The 13790-nt window shown below is 40.9% G+C and overlaps 1 pseudogene; it reads right to left on the reverse strand.

Annotated features, from left to right (window-relative positions):
- Positions 1–271: 271 nt before the first annotated feature.
- Positions 272–2458, reverse strand: LOC101136248 (peptidyl-prolyl cis-trans isomerase A-like; annotated as a pseudogene).
- Between the last annotated feature and the right edge of the window lie 11332 nt (positions 2459–13790).

A 13790-nucleotide genomic window follows, 5' to 3' on the forward strand; every position in this document is an offset into this window, starting at 1 on the left:
CTTAGTGCCTATTAGTCTTCAGCGTTTCTGATGAGAATTCTGATGCCAAACTGATTCTCCTGTTTAAGTAATCTCTTTTTTCTCCTCTCTCTCTAGAAACTTTCTCTTCATCCTTAGTGTCTGATATTTCATCAAGATGTGTGTATTCCAACCTGCTTAGCATTTTGTGTGAACTGTTAATCTGAAAACGTTTCATTGTTCAGCTCTGGGAATTTTTCTTTTTGTTATTTAGTTTTTATTTCATAATCATAAACTTAATTCAACTCTGCAATCCAGCTAGTCATGGAAGGGAACAAGGAAAACATGGAACCCAAAGGGAACTGCAGCAAGAGCACAAAGATTCTAGGATACTGCGAGCAAATGGGGTGGAGGGCTGCTCTCCTGAGCTACAGAAGGAATGGTCTGGTGGTTAAGATAAAACACAAGTCAAATTTATTAGAGTTGTCCACAGTCAGAAATGGTGATCTTCTTGCTGGTCTTTCCATTCCTGGACCCAAGCGCTCCATGGCCTCCACAATATTCATGCCTTCTTTCACCTTGCCAAAGACCACATGCGTGCCATCCAACCACTCAGTCTTGGCAGTGCAGATGAAAAACTGGGAGCCGTTTGTGTTGGGTCCAGCATTTGCCAGGGACAAGATGCCAGGACCTGTATGCTTTAGAATGAAGTTCTGATCATCAAATTTATCCCCATAGACGGACTTGCCACCAGTGCCATTATGGCGTGTGAAGTCATCACCCTGACATATAAACCCTGGAATAATTCTGTGAAGGCAAGAACCCTTATAACCAAATCCTTTCTCTCCAGTGCTCAGAGCATGAAAGTTTTCTGCTGTCTTTGGAAACTTGTCTGCAAACAGCTTGAAGGAGACGCGGCCCAAGGGCTCGCTGTCCACTGGAATGTGGAAGAACACGGTGGGATTCACCATGGCTGAGAGTACAGGGCTCCTGGCAGCTGCGGCTTCCGCTGGGAATTTTTCTTATATTATTTCTTTGATTTTTTTTTTTTCTTTTTTTGCCCCTGCCATTTTTAGTATTCTCCTATTCTGGAGTTCCTCCTAAAACATTCTCATTCCCTTACTAATATATTTTTTTCTACATTATTTGGGCTATGGTTTCCTCTGCAAATGTAAACACATCAGCTTTGCTCTTTTAGGGCTTCTTCAAATTTTCTGATATGCTAATGACACAATATTTCCTCTTTTCCAGAGCTGACTCTTGTGTGTGTGTGTGTGTTTTAAGTTGTTTCTTGGGATCAGAGTTCTTAGATAACTTTAGCGTACATCATGCGGCTTGTTAAAACACAACTGCCCAGCCTCTCCATAGAGTTTCTGATCCATTATGTGTAAGGTAAGCATTTCTGATCAGTTCCAAGGTGCTGCTGATGCTGCTGGTTCAGAGACCATTCTGAGATAACCACTGATCATCATCTCTGCCACAACCTCTGTATCTCAGCCTTCTATAGTTTTGTACATGTTAAGTAGATGTTTATTTGCCAATTGGCTCACTTAATGCAGAAGTTTCCCAAAGATCTCAGACAGTCTGATAACTCTAAAATAAGATTTCAGAAAGCAAGCCAGTCATCAGACATTCAGCATCGCTCATTTTGATAAATGGAAACTAGATCATTTTATTATCATTCTGAAATTGTATATAAAAATACACTTTGCAGTTTGGAGAGAAGATAAGTCAGAACTAATTTCTCTTCTCACTGTACCAATTACTGACTATCTGTCTAACCATTACATTTCAGCTAAAATATAAATCTGGGGAAGACGTGGCATAGACTGCTTACTCACTCTCTGCACAAAATTATCTATGTGAGAGGTTTTCTCCTTGGGTCACTTCAGCATTATACAATTTTGTTTTAGTTCCATCTGTGTTGCAGCAAAGCTGAAAATCTAAAAGATCATTTAAAATTACGTGTGATAAAAAGATCCTTATTAATTCAAATATTTGCAATGGGAAACAGCCAATTAATGTGATTTAGTATTTAAGAAAGAAGCCAAAAATTGTGCTTTCCTATGTGTGATGCAGAATCTAATTTTTGGCACAATATAGATGCTTTGAAATGTCTTAAATCATGATGGAAAATTTTAGGAAAGTAAATGCTAAGTGTGACCCTGCTAGGGACTTGCTAGCTATACCTGGGAAAGTCACTTGCTTTCTATTTCCGTTTCTATATTTCTGATATAGGAACAGTAGTTTTTCCTGTGCGTAACGTGTTTACTCAGGATGTATTTAATTTTTAAGCAACGTACTTCCCCCAAGTTCTTGACTGAAAGATGCTAGATTCCTCACCAGAACATGTTGTCCCCTTTCATCAAGGGTGCAGCTTCTGAAGGTGTAGGAACCCATGGCGGTAAAGGGAAGGTGTCACCAGTCCAGCTAGCTCACTTTACATCCAATTCCTGAGCCAGTAATGATCACCAGTATCAGAGATAGTCAGGAAATGTCTCTTTGAACAGATTTAAAATATAATATTCAATGCTGGCCTGAGCCCAATGTTAATAGGAATGAAAACTGATACATCACTTCTGGAAAGCAGTTTGGCAGGAATCATCAAGCTCCGTAGAAATTCACTTCCTTTAATTTAGTAATCTCCTTTCTAGGAATCCATTCCCAGGAAATGTCAGAGATACTGACAAATATTTGTAAGCACAGAGAGTTGCTGCAGCACTGTCTGTGATAGAGAAAAACAGAAAACATCCTAAGTTAACAATAATAGAAGGAAAGTTACATAAATAATGGTTCATCAGAATTTCTTCTAAATTAGTTTGGAAGAATATCCCACGATATAGCAAACTGCTCTTACCATAATGTTCAGTATGTTGGGAAACCAATAAAACCATACGATCCTATATTGGAATGTGCTGTGTCAACTTGGTTAAGGTGGAAACTATAGGTCCCAGAGTTCTGTTCCCTATATGGGCTAAAGCTGGCTCAAGAGGAGCTTGTGTGAAATTTAGAGGTGACAAAGTGGCCATTGCTTTCTGCAGGTATTTATGGTCAGATGTAGTAAGGACAGACAAAGGAGTGTCTAGTGGGGTCCAGTTCTCCACTCTGTGTCCAGGTCCTCTTGTTTCTAGCCCTACTGACCAACCAACAGTGGTCCCAGGCCCAGCACCAGCTGCCTGCAGATCCCTAGAGCACATAACTACAGAGGCAGCAGCTTTCAACAGACTTCTCCAGAGATGCTCCCTTGGTGGTCTCCCTTTGTGTCTGGATATGTGCATTTGTTTCCTAGGCCTCTTACAACAAATTACCACAAACTTGGTGGCTTAAAACAATGCAAACTTATTTTCTTACAGTTCTGGAGTCCAGATGTCTGAAATCAGTTTCTCTGGGCTAACGGCAAGGTGTCAGCAGGGCTGGTATCTTCTGGAGGTTCTAGGGGAGAATTCATTCCCTTGCTTTTTCTAAGTTGTGGAGGCCACCTGCATGTGTTGGCTCAGGTCCCCACCCTCGCGTGGCTCCAGTTGTCATCACATTTCCTACTACTGTAGTCACATCCTTCTGCCTCCCTCTTATAAGGACGCTTGTTGTCACATTGGACCCACCTGGATAATCCAGGAGGAAACGCTTGGCTTCTCAGATGACTGACAAATGACTGCTCTCTTCCTCCAATTTTCTCGTCTTGGGCCTTCATTTCTCTCCTCCCACAATTGTAAGGCCGAATTCCTATAAGTCCCATAACATAGTAACTCTGCTCCCCCTACTCCATTTTGAACTTTAATTGATAAAAATTCCAATGAGGTATAATAAAATGTACTCTTACACATATTTTTTAAAAACCTGAAAGGATTATATCAGTATGTTAACAGCACAAATCTCTGGGTGGTAGGAATATAAGTGAAGAGGGGAAGAGGTGGAAGATACAGGAGAGACAGAGGAACCTGAAAGAGCAAGATCCAGAGCATCTGAGATAAAAATGATATATCCCAGAGGAGAGACAATGCAATAGAAGGAAGCAGGAAAGGACAGGTATGGAAGCCAGTGCATTTGCAGGTGTGTGGTAGGAAGTTAAGGGATTTCCTGTTGTGGCTTCTACTTTCACTGTAGGTTGAAAGGTAAGTTCACATGTTAAGATGCAGGAGGAATGGCTGGGCCTGACATTTGAGGAGAAAGAAGAGCATTTGGTAAGGCAGGAGAGAGGTTGCTGACAGGAGGAGGGCCATGATCCTTTGCATGATGTTGAAAGCTAGTCTGAGCAGCACCATTGGCCTGGGCCTGTGACTTTCTCTCAGCACATTCAGTAGCCTGGGTGCAGGAAAGAGAAGGCAGAGTGTAGAGCCATCCAGATTTGGGGTTTTCCAGCCAGGAAAGAAGGGAAGGCCATGGGGCAAGGGAGTTTAGGTCTCCAGTGTAATGTATCTCCCTGCTTCTCCAGGATTTAGATGAGGAAATAGAAGCCCAGGGAGTTGAAGTGACTTCCCCAAAGCCACAGGACTGGTGGAGGGCATCACTGGAACTAAACCCAGGTCTCCTGACCAAAAAGCAGGGCTGCTCTGCTACAGCAGACTGTGGGGTTGCTCAAAGAGTGGTCTCCTTACCAAGTCAGAATCACCTGGAGCAGGGGAGGGTAACTTCTGTTAAAATGCAGATTCCTAGGCCCTGGCCCAGCTTTCCTGATTCAGAGACACACGACGAGTGGCCCAGGAGTTTAATAAGCATCTCCAGTGATTCTGAAGCACACTAGGGTTTAAGAGCTGGAATAGGGCAGAGTGTCTGTCTTATGGATGAAATACAACAGCACAATTATGGTGGGGAGCACCGACGAGGAAGGGGATATACATAGTTCAACGTGGAAAGGCAAAATATGTAAAATTCTCAAGAAAAGGGGAGGGGAAGGCAGCTTAGGGCACAATGAAGGTCAATAGATACCAAATGGGGGGTAGGACTGCAAGGATGGAGGGAGTTTATGTCAAGAAATGGACTGGAGCTAAAGGAGAACCAAAGACAACTCCTACCCTTTTGCCACAGCATTTTGTTTCTTCTCTTGGTGAAGGCTCAGAGTGTTCAGAATCCAAGCAATATTCATGCTTCTAAGGAAATGTGATTCTAAGGAAGTGTTAATGAAATTCAATATCCTCTCAGTTTTCCTACTAACTAAATATCAAAAGCAAAAGGAACTACCACAGACTCAACAGGCTCTAACTCCAGACCTAGAGTTGGGATAGGCAGTGCTCCTTGACTCCAGTATTGCCAGTAATGAAACGTTATGTGCCCTCAGCTGGCAGGGAGACTGTAACTGATTCAAAAATAACAAGGTCCAAAACCCACGCCAATTGGTAGAAAGAACAGATGTACCTCCCTGAGGAAGTAAGCCTCCTGAGATTTGCATTTTAAGATGTCTAGGCTAGAAGGTGATTTCATGCAGTAGAGATTTGAAAGGAAAAGCTATCTTGGTCTCTACAGCAAATTTACCTAAAATATGTATAATTAGACTCATATATCTAAAACTCATTTCTACCTACAAAACATCCTGGACCCACAGGCTGTGGCCAAGGTGGAATAGGATTCTCCCCTCTTTCTCATCCCCTCATTGGCCAGTCACCAAATCCAGTCCAAGTAACTGTCTAGTCCATCATCTCTTTCAGTTCTCCACGACCTTTGCCTAAGTTCACACTGCCATCTTCTCTTCCCTGGTTTATTACATCAGCATCCCCTTGGTCTTCCTGCCTCCAGTCTTTTTCTTCCAATTCACCCTCCAAAAATCTAATCTTGTCTCAGTCCTGTTCAAAGGCCTTTATTATCCCCTCTTCTTCCATTGGCTTCAGGATAAAGCCTGGACTCCTTGTTGAACATATACGGTTCTCCACTGTCATACCCCTGCTTACTCTTCCACCCCCTTCCATCCTACTTCTAGGCTTCCCTCTTCAATGCAGGTTGGGAAGCACTAACCCAGCTTTCCCAACCCATTGCTTCTTGTCTCCCAGCCTTTTTTTTTTTTTTTTTTTTTTTTTGCGATGGAGTCTTGCTCTGTCACCCAGGCTAGAGTGCAATGGCACCATCTCAGCTCACTGCAACCTCCACCTCCCAGGTTCAAGTAATTCTCCTGCCTCTGCCTCCTGAGTAGCTGGAATTAAAGGCATGCACCACCACGCCAGCTAATTTTTGTATTTTTAGTAGAGACGGGGTTTCACGATGTTGGCCAAGCTGGTCTCAAACTCCTGACCTCAGGTGATGCACCCACCTTGGCTTCCCAAAGTGCTGGGATTACAGGCATGAGCCACCATGCCCTACCTCTCCCAGCCTTTGTATGTGCTGTTTCCCTTTACAGAACACACCCTCTCCCCTTCTTGGCTTTCTCTGGCTTACTGACACTTGTTCTGTAGGTCTCAGCTTTGGTAAGATCTTCGTAGGAAAACTTCCCTGACTGCCTCCTGATAGATCTCACATTTTAAAGGTTAATGAAATTGAATAATAACAAAATGCTACCTTAACAAACATAGTACAAAACTTATTCATTATTTTATAAATATATTTACATATATATGTATATATTTTAATATAGAACTACAAAATATCTTAGAGAAAGTTCCCAGATTATTTTGGAGTAATCAACTTTCAAAAAATTGTGCTACTTAACAAAACTTTAAATGCTTTGAACTTTTCTGGATTAAGTAACCTTTCTCTGTGATCCCATGGCACCCACCCCCTGCCTGCATACCTCTATCATAGCACTAGTCACATGGTTCCATAATTGTCTGACTCCCTCACCAGACTATAAGCTTCTTGGGGCTAGGAACACTGCCTTTTGTTGCATCTCCAGTGCCTAGAACGGTGTTGATTATAACCTACATGATGTTGAGCAAGAAGTGATTAAAGGGCAACATCCCCATCTACCCATTTCTACCTGGGTGAGTGTTGAATGCTCTTGCACAACAATTGTCATGGACCCCCATTTCTGAGCAATGACAAAGGGCTTTCTTTACACTTAGGCCTCCAAACAGGAAATGACTCTTCTGCTTCAAAGGTTTTTAGAACACCCCACCCAAAGCTATAGAGCTGAGAAAGAAAATCCCACAGAGGGAACATTTGGAGTGCTCCCATAAACAAGACCTACAGCAGACCTTCCCAAGGTTAAAAAAACAAAGTCTAACTCTCTGAAGTTAGTTACAAGGGACCTGCAACAAGGAAAGCATCTCTAAAAGCATCAAAGGAGGCAACTACATGGATACATTACTATGTTGGAAGAAAGTAACCCAGCCTGCACCAAACTTTTCTCATTGTTACAACAGTTAAAGAAGAATTACTGATTTCTTAGGTGAGGAGAAATTAGAGGCTTGTATTGACTTTCTGTGGAGCTTTTACTGTTTCTGTACTACAGAATGAATTAGTAAATATAGTTTTCATTTGTAGATTTGGTTATTCACAACAAAGCTTTGTGTTAAAAAACAAACAAACAAACTAGTTATCATTATAATAGACACCTAGACCCAGAGCTTCCCACCAGATAATCAGAATCAAAACTCGAGTCTTCAGAATAGTCAAAACCAGATAAGTAAGTCCTCTATCCCCAGCTGACACCGTGTGCATACTTCTCATCCCACAATCCCTTATCAGGCTGAGTCTTATTAGAGTTCATTTCAAGCTCACCGTACAAGATGCACACATAATTAATGCTCAAGATTTGTTGAAAGAATGAGCGAATGAATAAATGATTGAAATTCACATGCTACTTGCCAACATTTCAGGTTCTACATCTTAACATTTTATACCTTGTACTACTTTCTCCATCACAAGCATAAATCTTATAAATGGATTTCATGTATTTCTACTCTGTTATATTAACAGCTAGATGTAGCTCTGATGCCAAAGACTGTATCTTCTTCTACCATTAATCTTTCTCCAGCTTGTGAGCTGGAACATAATGATGGGAGTTGTCATAATGAACCCAAACAATAATTGTAATAAGAAAATGGAGAAGAAAATTGAAAAAGAAAATGTCTCTCCCACAGCACCACAGATAAATGACCCTGTTCTCTCCTGATTCCAAATCCACATGGTTGTATTTGTTCTTGTCAAGATCATTAGGTACCAAAAGACCATTTGACATTAGTGAGAATAATATTTTTAATAAGAGTAATATATTGATGTTAAAAGAACATATCTCTTCTTTCTGTAGGTTCCTGTCTAGTCTGCAAAACATTAAGGGTTAAAAATACATTCAAAGTACTTAATATAAAGTGGATATGAATGAGACATGAAAGCAAGTAACCTGTCTCCACCAATTTTCTTAAACCGAGATAAACAATTACTTCTAATAAAGCAATCAAGGGCTTGAAAGAGAACAGGTTTCGTGCTAACTTAGTTAAATACTAATTTGGAGATTTAAAAGACTCTTTCCATTGCTCTTTTCTCCTCTTAAAAGGAGAAAAAGATGTTTTCAAAGTCATTCCCAGTCACAGTGATAAGTTACATCTTCCTGTCATTCTGAAGCATTTAATGTACAATAAGAATTACTAGATAATATAAAGAAATTTATAAGACTGCTACATCATCCTGACACCCTCTAGGTCCTGATGGATTTAGTAATGAGTTCCACGATGGGATCTCAGACAAATGAAGTAATTAAGCGCTTGATCCAGAGGAAAAAGTATGGCAGCCTTCTGAAGTGCCAAGAACTTGGCTTGGAACGATTGCTCTTAACCATTCCAGCTATTTAGCAGTGACACTGTAAGAAGGTGTTTCATATGTTAAACCAATCTTAATGTCATATTGTCTCCTCCCACACTGCCCATGTCCTAGCCCCAGTGCTCGCCCTTCCTCCAGGTAAGTTAATGACCTTGCCCTAATATTTATGCTTTATTTTAGGAGAGTGAAATGCATTGTTAAAATGGAGAAATTTTTCTCTTCTAATCTTTCTCTTTATTTTTCTTAATTTCCTTAAAGTGACTACTTCAAATTCAACCCAATTCTTAGACGAAAAGATGAAATTAGAGAAGTACTTGGTAAAGTTCAAGATTCTTAATCGAAATTGTTACAGGAAAGGGATCCCCATCCAGACCCCAAGAGAGGGTTCTTGGATCTCATGCAAGAAAGAATTCAGGGCGAGTCCATAGAGTAAAGTGAAAGCAAGTTTATTAGGAAAGTAAAGAAATAAGAGAATGGCTACTCCATAGATAGAGCAGTCCTAAGGGCTGCTGGTTGCCCATTTTTATGGTTATTTCTGGATTATATGCTAAACAAGGGGTGGATTATTCATGCCTTCCCTTTTCAGACCATATAGAATAACTTCCTTATGTTGCCATGGCATTTGTAAATGCGCTGGTGGGAGGGTAGCAGTGAGGATGACCAGAGGTTACTCTTGTGGCCATCTTGGTTTCAGTGGGTTTTGGCTGGCTTCTTTACTGCAACCTTTTTTATCAGCAAGGTCTTTACGACCTGTATCTTGTGCTGACCTCCTATCTCTCACCCTGTGACTTAGAATGCCTTAACTGTCTGGGATTGCAGCCCAGTAGGTCTCAGCCTCATTTTATCCAGCTCCTATTTAAGATGGAGTTGCTCTGGTTCAAAGGAATCTGACAGAATCATCTGGGGAACTCCTAAAACAGTCTGATGTCCAGCCCCACCCCAGACCAATTGTGTCCAAATATCAGGGGCTGGCTCAGGCATCTCTTACTAAAGTCCTCCAAGTGGTGCCAATGTATGTGCAGCCAGCATTGAGAATCTTTAGGAAAGTAGAGTCGAGTAGAGGAGGTGTGCTTCAGGTTTTCAAAAAGGCAGTCAGTTCTGTACAACTGCCCTGGTGCAGTATTAAGTCTGGAGTTGGGGGTCTCTGGTAACCTGTGATATAATAGATGATTTATATCTTATGAAATTGTTGTGGAAAGACTTTTAATTTAGAAGTTCTTTGAAGTGCATGTACAACGCTAGCTTAAAGACCTTCAGAGACCTACTAAAATAGGAGTAATCAAATAGAAAAGTAAAGCATTGCTGTGTACCCAAGTTTACCACTACCAACTCTCTCCTCAAGTTCTTTTCCCTCCACAGAGAAATCTGTAGAGATCTCCCTGAATTCAAAAGATATTCAATGTAAAGCACATAAGAATCTCCTGGGAAAATTAAGCCAATTTCTTATTTAAGAGGAAAAATGGAAAAAAATTCTACCCAACTTGAAGGAGATGATATTTCACAGTTTCGTCACCCATGGATTGACACCATGATATCTCAGAGTTGTAGGTGATGTGGCAGATGACCGGAAACAGCACTTTCCCCTCAGGTAGCTGGAAGTGATTTCGTGAAGGGTCTCCTAGACGGGTTTTTCAAGAACTTCCCATTAAACTGGGAACACTAAAGTCATAGGTCTAGTGCCCAGTGGGCCAAATGAATGATTATCATGGTGGGTAAGGCTACATTATATGGCCAGGTTGTATCTGCCCTTACCAGCCATGTTCTTCCAAAGTGCCTACCTTCTTAGGGTCATTTGACTCTTGAATTCCTACTTTGAGAGTGTTTTCTATGTTAGAACTTGTCCTAAGCCCAGTTCATAGGAATGAGCAAACTTTTCTCCACATTTTATTATCTTTTAACCTTAAAATGCAAGCTCTTAGAGGGTAGGGCCTTTGCTTTCAAGATCTCTGCAAACATTAAAGAACAAAATTCCTTTGGGAGGGAAGTGGAGACTGAGGGAAGGAGGGAGTATGGGGGGGAAAGAGAGGGTGGGGTGACAGATTCTCATCTCTCTTCCTCTATTTAATGGTATCTGGTGTTTCCTCTAAATTTTATGGTTTTGCCATTAACCAAAACATTTGGCCAAGATTTTTTTGTAATGAAAATACCCAAGGTTAGTAGGTTAATTTGTACAGACTTTCTAAAAAGACACTTTTTGCAATATTGATTTTTTTAAAAATTTATACTTAACACTGTAACTCAGAAATTCTGCTTCTAAAAAGGTGCTCTGAGGAAATAAATAAATAAATAACACATGCCAAGATTAGCTATGAGGATGTTCACTGCAGTGTTGTTTATGACAGAAGAAAACTGGAAATAACCTAAATGAAGAGATGCTCGTTAAATATATAATGGCGTGCTATAATGATCCTTGGATCCACAGGGTTCTTTCGTGGTACCTCAGATACCGTAGTTCATTCTGTGTTGCAACAGAAGAACACCTGAAACTGGGTAATTTATAAAGTAAAGAGGTTTATTTGGCTCAGAGTTCTGCAGGCTGAGAAGTTCAAGGTCATGGCCCTGGCTTCTGGCAGGGATTTCACGCTGTGTTGTAACATGGCAGAGAAGCTCAAGGGGAAGCAGACACATGTAAAGAGAGAAACATAGGGCCTCCTGCCTTTATAACAACTCATCCATTCCCCTGAACTAAGCCAGTCTCTCTAGAATGTGAACACATTCACTACCAAAACAGCCCCATTAATGAGGGCTCTGCCTTCGCGACTTACACATCCCCTACTAGGCCCCACCTCCCGACACCATCACACCAGGGATCAAATTTCAACATGAGCTTTGGTGAGGACAAACAACCCATATCCAAACCATAGCAGGGGCAACAACTGGAGGGTGGGGAAGAAAAAAACCAGTGGGAGACAGAGTGGATGATGTCCTGGCTCTCACATTCCTTTTTCAACCTCAAAAGCTCCAATTTTATCTGTCTTATGCAGGGTGGTTCCTTTCAGAAAATTAGTTCTGCTGCCAAAAATAGTTGAAAAAGAACTGAATATTACTGGAATAGAAAGATGTTTACAGTACTTTGTAACAGGAAAAAAGCAGACTGCAAAACAGTACTTCAGTTTGATCTCATTTTTGTTTATATATATACACACAATTTAGAAATACACATATATGAAAATAAGATATAACAATGAACATTTTATTCTTCTGAGTAATAAGAAAAAGATTATATTTAACTTTAAATGTATGTTTTCTGTGTGATTCTCAACATTTTAAGTTCTTCAACCATTATGATACCTAAGTCAATAGTTATCTACCAATTCTTTACCTTAAGACTATAACTTCTGTATAAGAACCTCAAAACTAAATGTTGTTCTTTCCATTTCAGAGCTAAAGAGACTAGGGGGTGAAGTGATACTGTGAATTATTGCAAAATTGAGAAATGGTCACAGAGACCCCAGTTTTCTCACCTCTTCAAGTTATAATGTTTCAAGTATTGCTGCAGAGCCCTGCAGTTTTTCAAAGCTGGATGAATCAGGTGGTAGAAGGAGAAAAACTATGTTTCTGCAGTAAAAACATAAAATTCTTACATATTTTGTACTCACTGAAATTATAACAACAAAAGGATGTTAATGAGAAATTAATACAACCAGAGACAGATGGCAAGGTAAGTGGAAACTGGCAGGCGGGCTGAAGTGCAGCAGTTGGGAAGAGCCAAGGGTGCTGGAGAGCAGGAGCTTTATTAGTGAAGCATGTGTAGTGGGGGCACTTTGTTGAAGTATAAATGATCACGTGATGATGGTGGTGGTGATGATGACAATAACACTAACAGTTAAGAAGAGACTGCAGTGCACCAGGCACTGTTCTAAGCACTCTATGTATATTAGTTCTTAATCCTTACAAGCCTGCCATGAGGTAGAAACTACTATTAGTCCCATTTTCCTAAAAAGGAAACTGAGGAACAGAAAGAAGACACAATGGGTGTCAATGCCAGGATCTGAAGTGCTTCACTAATCAGCATTCTAAATCTAAAAATACAAATGAGACAATATACCTTTCCTGAAGGTTAAAAATACTTTGTTCTGTTTTTTTTTCTTTTTTCTTTTCTTTCTTTATTTTTTTTATTTTTATTTTTTTTAACACAGAGCAGCATAATGACAAAAGGCTTCTGATGCCAACAGACCTAGGTTCAAATTCTGGATCTGCTATTTTTCTCTTCTCAGAGCCTCAGTTTCCTCATATCTAAAGGGGACTAATGATACCCTCTTAGGCGCTGTAAGATTTCATGTCTAAAACCTTGGCCCAGAGCATGCTGCAAGTGGGTACACAATAGATGGGAGCTGATACTGTTAGAAAATGAAGCAAGTGAAGGGATTTAATTGAACAATATTTTATTTTATTACTTAAAAAAACAAATGGGTGGACCTAGGAATAAGCATGCTCTTATGGTGATCATATAATCTATTGTCTAAGCCAGGAGACTTTAAAGAGGAGAAGGGTCCTATTACTAATTATCTGAGGCTGGGCACAGTGGCTCATGCCTGTAATCCCAGCACTTTGGGAGGCTGAGGTGGGCGGATCACCTGAGGTCAGGAGTTAGAGACTAGCTTGGCCAACATGGTGAAATCCCGTGTCTACTAAAAATACAAAACTTAGCCAGGTGTGGTGGCAGGTACCTGTAATCCCAGCTACTCGGGAGGCTGAGGCAGGAGAATTGCTTGAACCCAGGAGGCAGAGGTTGCAGTGAGCTGAGATCACGCCACCGCACTCCAGCCTGGGTGACAGAGCGAGACACCATCTCAAAATGATAACAATAACAATAATAATAATAATCTGTGATAATAGGTGATATGGTTTGGATCTGTGTCCCCACCAAATCGCCTATCGAATTATAGTCCCCAGTGTTGGAGGACGGGCCTGGTGGGAGGTGACTGGATCATGGGGGTGGAGTTCTCATGAATGGTTTAGCGCCATCCCCCACTTGGTGCTGTTCTTGTGATAGTGAGTTCTGGTTGTTTAAAAGTGTGTAGCACCTCCCACACCCCCCTGCACTGCTCCCGTTATGTGAAACACCTCATTCCTGCTTTGCCTTCTGCCGTGATTGGAAGCTTCCTGAGGCCTCCCCAGAAGCTGAAGCCACTATGCTTCCTGTACAG

This window comes from Gorilla gorilla, chromosome 19 (assembly GCF_029281585.2).
Source record: "Gorilla gorilla gorilla isolate KB3781 chromosome 19, NHGRI_mGorGor1-v2.1_pri, whole genome shotgun sequence".
Lineage (NCBI taxonomy): Eukaryota > Metazoa > Chordata > Mammalia > Primates > Hominidae > Gorilla > Gorilla gorilla.